This window comes from Staurois parvus, unplaced genomic scaffold (genome assembly GCF_062004578.1).
Source record: "Staurois parvus isolate SC_StPar_1 unplaced genomic scaffold, SC_StPar_1.0 ptg000395l, whole genome shotgun sequence".
In the NCBI taxonomy this organism is placed as follows: domain Eukaryota; kingdom Metazoa; phylum Chordata; class Amphibia; order Anura; family Ranidae; genus Staurois; species Staurois parvus.
The window spans coordinates 1,105,505-1,111,884 of record NW_028318191.1 but is presented as its reverse complement, the minus strand read 5'-3'; positions in this window follow the sequence as shown (position 1 = coordinate 1,111,884).

Genomic DNA, 6,380 nt, shown 5'->3' with positions numbered 1-6,380 from the left:
GCAATCCTGATAGAGTGTTGACATAAGTATGACAGACACTTATGCACTCCATTATTACAGTGCAAACAATGTCATGCCTTAGGCCTCATGAACACAGGACGTTTTTGTGGCCACTTTTCGGGGCGTCAGGCGTTTTTGGCTTTTTTTTTTTCCTTTCTTTTACTGCTTTCATACACCTTTCCATATTATCCGATCTATTCATGCACATAGACTTTTGGAAGCTTTTAGTAGCAGGGACATTTACCAGCAGGGAAAAAAAAAACCAGGACCAGTGTGTCCAGGAGCAGCATAATTTTGGCAGATAAAACACTTGATATGTCTAAACGCATCTAATTTCGTGTTAACGCTAGGCGTGTTTAGCGCTTGAGCATTAATTCATTTGGTCAGAATACATTGTTATTCTGGCCAATTAAATCAATTAACACCCAAACTCATGACGCCTGTGAACTCACCTAAATGCTTGCAAAAGCGTTAGATGCTTTTACAAGCATCAAAAGGCCTAAAGGAGGAGTGTTTTTAAAACATCCTGTGTGCATGAGGCCTTATACCAAATTGATATGAATACATAGGTGGGGTGTCAAAATGTTTCTGAATCAGATACAATGTAAACTAACATCTACATTACATGTTTTCCTGACAGAATGAAAAAACAATTGAGGATTAATCACTTAAAACTAGTATATCGTTTTCAAAGTGTTAAATATGAAATTACTACTAAAATGCATGTATTTGGTTTGAAATTAGTAAAAGAGATCCTTGCTTTGCATGCAAATATAATATATGGTAATGTGCAAATGTGCAATGTCCTACTAAAATCACCTTGACACAAAAGGTGCACAGTTTTGGTTCTTCTACATATGTGTAAATAGTTGTATTGATCCAATCCTGATAAAGGAAGACACACTGAATGAACAGTGGGTGAAAATATACATGAATAAGAACAAATAATTCCAGTATAGGAATACTACAAAGAAATCTATTCAATTGATGGAAAGAACAACAGTACATATAACAAAATACAATATACTGTATGGGATTTACTAACCAAGTTAACCATTTCAGCTGTTGTACCTGTATACCTCTTAAGGACCACAGCGAGTTTTACATTTCGGCTACAAGCCCATTGATTCCCTGAAAACATTGTCATTACTTAAGATTAAAGTGGTTCAAAAGGCTTAAGGTTTCTTTTACCTTAATACATTCTCTGCACAGAGGTGGCTCTTTAGTTAGGCAAATAAGGCGGTCGCCTAAGGCCCAGCACTCACAGGGGCCATGTGCATGCCTATTTACCTAATGCCAAGGCTTTTTTTCTGGCGTTCTGTCATCTCTGCCAAAACATAGCCAGGGAACAGAAGCACTTTCTGCCTTAACAGTGTGGTTAGCAGAGCAGCTACAAAGTGAGCTGGTGGCCGAATAAGTCGGCGATAGGGCTCATATAGTTATGGCTGTAGCCTGAGAAAGTGGAAGGTGGAGTGATATCATCCGCACTCTGCCTCTCCCTACAAAATGGTCCTTTTGTCGGCAATCGCACTCAGAGCTGTGTGGAAGAGCAATGCGTGTAGGCGACCCTGACTGCTCAGTGCCCACTGTGCTGTGGAAACAGCGAGTGGAGAAAGTTGTACAGCCTTGGTAAATTATTGATTGTCTATGTTGCAGGATGGGGCTTTGTCTATTAATGCTGTTTGGAAGTGGGTCTGTGACTGCCTCTTAACTGTACTGGACTGTCCCTTAGCTGGATTGGGCTGTCTCTTAGCTGGATATATGTGGATGTCTCTTTCCTGGATATATGGGGGAATGGCTCTTTGCTTAGAATTCAAACAGAGGCCAGTAGAGCCCATAGTGTCCTTCCGGATGTGCTTGCAAATCCCAATTGGCAGCCTGCAAATTCTGCAGCATCTGTACTTCCTCCAGTCACTTTCCAACCCCGAATTCGGGTAGAAACAGCAAAAGTAAATGACTCCCCTTAATTTTTTGTTGCTGTTTTTTATGGAAGATCTGAATGGATTGATTGTGGATCAAAGCTATTTATATGCACAACAATTTATCGCTGCCAACCCAAATTCAAACCTTGATAGATCACTTGCGGTTACCAAATTTAAAGCTTTTTTGGGCCTAACCCTCAACATGGGCATTACTAAAAAGAATGAGTTGGGGTTGTATTCGTCCACAGACCCAATTCATAATATGCCCATGTTCTCTGCTACCATGGCCAGGCATAGATATGAGAATATAATGCGATTTATGCATTTCAATGACAATACACTGTCATCCTCAGGGTGACCCTGAATCTGATAGGCTCCACAAAATTAATCCCTTTGTAAATCACCTTATGTAAGAAATTTGCAGATGTGTGTATTCCCCAGCAAAACACCTGTGTTGATAAGTCCCTAATTATTTTTCTGGCCATTCCTAGCAATCAAACTATTTCTTCCCAGCAAATGTGCCAGGTATGGGGTCAAACTGTATAAGAGCTGTGGGAGGGCAACAGGCTATACATGTAATTTTTGGATTTATGAGGGAAAAGATGGAGCCCCCCGAATGCCCAGACTACATGGGGAGCAGTGGCAAGATAGTTTGGGACTTGTTGTCACCCTTTTTCCATATGGGGTATCACTTATACATAGACAATTTTTATACAAGCATGCCACTATTTAGACGTTTGTACAATCTTGAAATTGGTGCATGTGGCACCATGAGACCTAATCAACAGGGATTCCCCCCAACGGCTTGTAAATACCCATTGTAGAAAGGGGGAGAAAGCCTGCTTGAAAAATGGTGAATTGATCGCAGTGAAGTGGAAGCCAAAATGGGATGTTTTTGTCCAATCTTCCATTGACGCAGACACGACCATCCAAATTTCCGTGGCAGCCAGCGTTGTTGAGAAGCCCCTCTGTGTGCGCAACTATAACCTTAACATCAGATGGGTGGACTTCAATGACCAGATGATGAAGCCGCACTTAGTTTCCTGTAAAGACAGACACTGGTACAAAAAAGTGTATGTATATGTATTTCAATTGGCTCTGTACAACGCTTTTGTGCTTTACAAAGCAACTGGACAAAGTGGATCCTTCCTAAAATTCCAGGAAGAAATCATCATTGTATCCAAAAGGTGCTGTAGTCCCAACCCAGATGCAATGAGATGGCTGCATGAGAAGCATTTTCCTGATGTCATTCCTGCTACCCTAACCCAAAAGTCACCCCAAAAAAGATGTTGTGTCTGTAGTAGACATGGAATTAGGCATGACACCCACTTTTTTTGTCCCTCCTGTCCTAGCGAACTTGGTCTCTGCCTCAAGGACTGATTGTGTTGCTACCACACACTAGTGAAGTATTAGTATAAGGGTACAACATGGCACAGTCTAGGGCACATATATACACAGGGTCTCAAAAGATATTAGGTAGTCAGGAAACTGGCTATCACATTTTGAGAGAGCCTAACATCTGGATTTTACAGTTTTTAAACGAAAGTAAAAAAAAAAAACAATAAACAAAACAGTTGTTTTATTGAGTTCCTGTTCTATTATTACTGTTTTATTGTTAACCATTGTTGTTTTCTTTGCAGGAATGCCATTTAGCAGCAGCACTGATCTGTTTATTCTGACAGCAATAGGGTGATCTCTCAGAATATACATCAGTGTGTGCAGAGCTGCCGGATGAGATTTTTCATCTGCAGTTAAAAAAAGAACATACAGTGGGGCAAAAAAGTATATAGTCAGCCACCAATTGTGCAATTTCTCCCACATAAAAAGATGAGAGAGGCCTGTAATTGGCATCCTAGGTAGACCTCAACTATGAGAGACAAAATGAGAAAAAAATCCAGACAATCACATTGGCTGATTTGGAAAGAATTTATTTGCAAATTATGATGAAAAATAAGTATTTGGTCACCTACAAACAAGCAAGATTTCTGGCTCTCACAGAACTGTACCTTCTTCTTTAAGAGGCTCCTCTGTCCTGCACTCATTACCTGTATCAATGGCACTTGTTTGAACTTGCTATCAATATAAAAGACAACTGTCCACAACCTCAAACAGTCACACTCCAAACTCCACTATGGTGAAGACCAAAGAGCTGTCGAAGGACACCAGAAACAAAATTGTAGACCTGCAGCAGGCTGGGAAGACTGAATCTGCAATAGGCAAGCAGTTTGATGTGAACAAATCAACTGTGGGAGCAATAATTAGAAAATGGAAGACATACAAGACCACTGATAATCTCCCTCGATCTGGGGCTCCACGCAAGATCTTACCCCGTGGGGTCAAAATGATAACAAGAACGGTGAGCAAAAATCCCAGGACCACACGGGGGGACTTAGTGAATGACCTGCAGAGAGCTGGGACCAACGTAACAAAGGCTACCATCAGTAACACACTACGCCGCCAGGGACTCAGATCCTGCAGTGCCAGATGTGTCCCCCTGCTTAAGCCAGTACATGTCCGGGCTAGTCTGAAGTTTGCTAGAGAGCATTTGGATGATCCAGAAGAGGATTGGGAGAATGTCATATAGTCAGATGAAACCAAAATAGAACTGTTTGGTAGAAACACAACTCGTCTTGTTTGGAGGAGAGAGAATGCTGAGTTGCATCCAAAGAACACCATACCTACTGTGAAGCATGGGGGTGGCAACATCATGCTTTGGGGCTGTTTCTCCACAAAGGGACCAGGATGACTGATCCATGTACAGGACAGAATGAATGGGGCCATGTATCGTGAGATTTTGAGTGCAAACCTCCTTCCATCAGCAAGGGCATTGAAGATGAAACGTGGCTGGGTCTTCCAACATGACAATGATCCCAAACATACCGCCCGGGCAACAAAGGAGTGGCTTCGTAAGAAGTATTTCAAGGTCCTGGAGTGGCCTAGCCAGTCTCCAGATCTTAACCGCACAGAAAACCTTTGGAGGGAGTTGAAAGTCCGTGTTGCCCAGGGACAGCCCCAAAACATCACTGCTCTAGAGGAGATCTGCATGGAGGAATGGGCCAACATACCAGCAACAGTGTGTGCCAACCTTGTGAAGACTTACAGGAAACGTTTGACCTCTGTCATTGCCAACAAAGGATATATAACAAAGTATTGAGATGAACTTTTGATATTGACCAAAAACTTATTTTCCACCATAATTTGCAAATAAATTCTTTCCAAATCAGCCAATGTGATTGTCTGGATTTTTTTTCTCATTTTGTCTCTCATAGTTGAGGTCTACCTATGATGCCAATTACAGGCCTCTCTCATCTTTTTAAGTGGGAGAACTTGCACAATTGGTGGCTGACTAAATACTTTTTTGCCCCACTGTATATGGCCAAGCAAGGGGGGCCTGGGTAGATCACTCCAAATAATTTTTTTTTTGTCAGGGATTTCTTCATCCACATTGATCAATGAGAACAGAGGAGTCTGTTAGAAAAAAAAGAAAATGCATGTATGCCCAGCATTAGAAGTGGGTGGATGCATGGTGGTATATTCTAATGGTGGGCATACCACACATTTTCTATCAGAGATTTCTTCTTTTTTTTCATTCAGCCCACAGGCTGCATAAAAAAAAAGAAAAAAAAAAGAAAACATAACATCTGATATCGTTTTTTTTGGCTTTCCTGTAAAAGCAATCCTAGTGACTAATTAATTGCAGGGTAGCTTTTACAAACAGCAGGAGGAGATGTCCCCCACTCCCTCCTGCTGCCTTTCAAAACTTTCTCGGACAGTCCTGTGTCATAGAGGAACCTGAGAATGCAGCCCGCACTTCTGCCAGCTGACCATAGAGCTGATTGGAGACCGGAACGACTCCAATCATCTCTATAGTCTAAGAAACCAGAAGCTACGAGCATTTCATCACTTCGGTTTTGCAGGATATAAAGAGCGCCATTTTTACACTGAGAAAGCACCCGATCACACCGATCTTGGTGAAATCAGATGATTTAAGGGCAAAGGAGATATCTAGAGTCTAATAGACTCCAAATTTCTAAGAAACTAATACCTGTCACTGCCTATTTCTATCACAGGGGATATTTACATTCTCTGTGATAACAATAAAAGTGAAAGGGACAGTGAAAAAAATAAAAAAATAAATAATTAAAAAAAAAAAATTAAAAGCAACCTCCCACCCCCGTGAGCAAACGGCATGTCAGTATCTAAACAGCAGTTGCACCATGCATGGGATGTATCGCCATGAATGTCAGATCAAAGGTAGTAATTCTAGCACTAGACCTCCTGTGTAAATCTGAAGCAGTAAGGCGGAAAGCAGAAGGCTTTTAAAGCATTGCCTGTGGATATTAAAAAATGTATGTAGCTTGTCGCCATTGCATGGGCGCAGTTTTAAAGCATGTCATGTTTGGTATCTATTTACATGGCATAACATCCTCTTTTATATTTTACCAAACAATTGGCCAA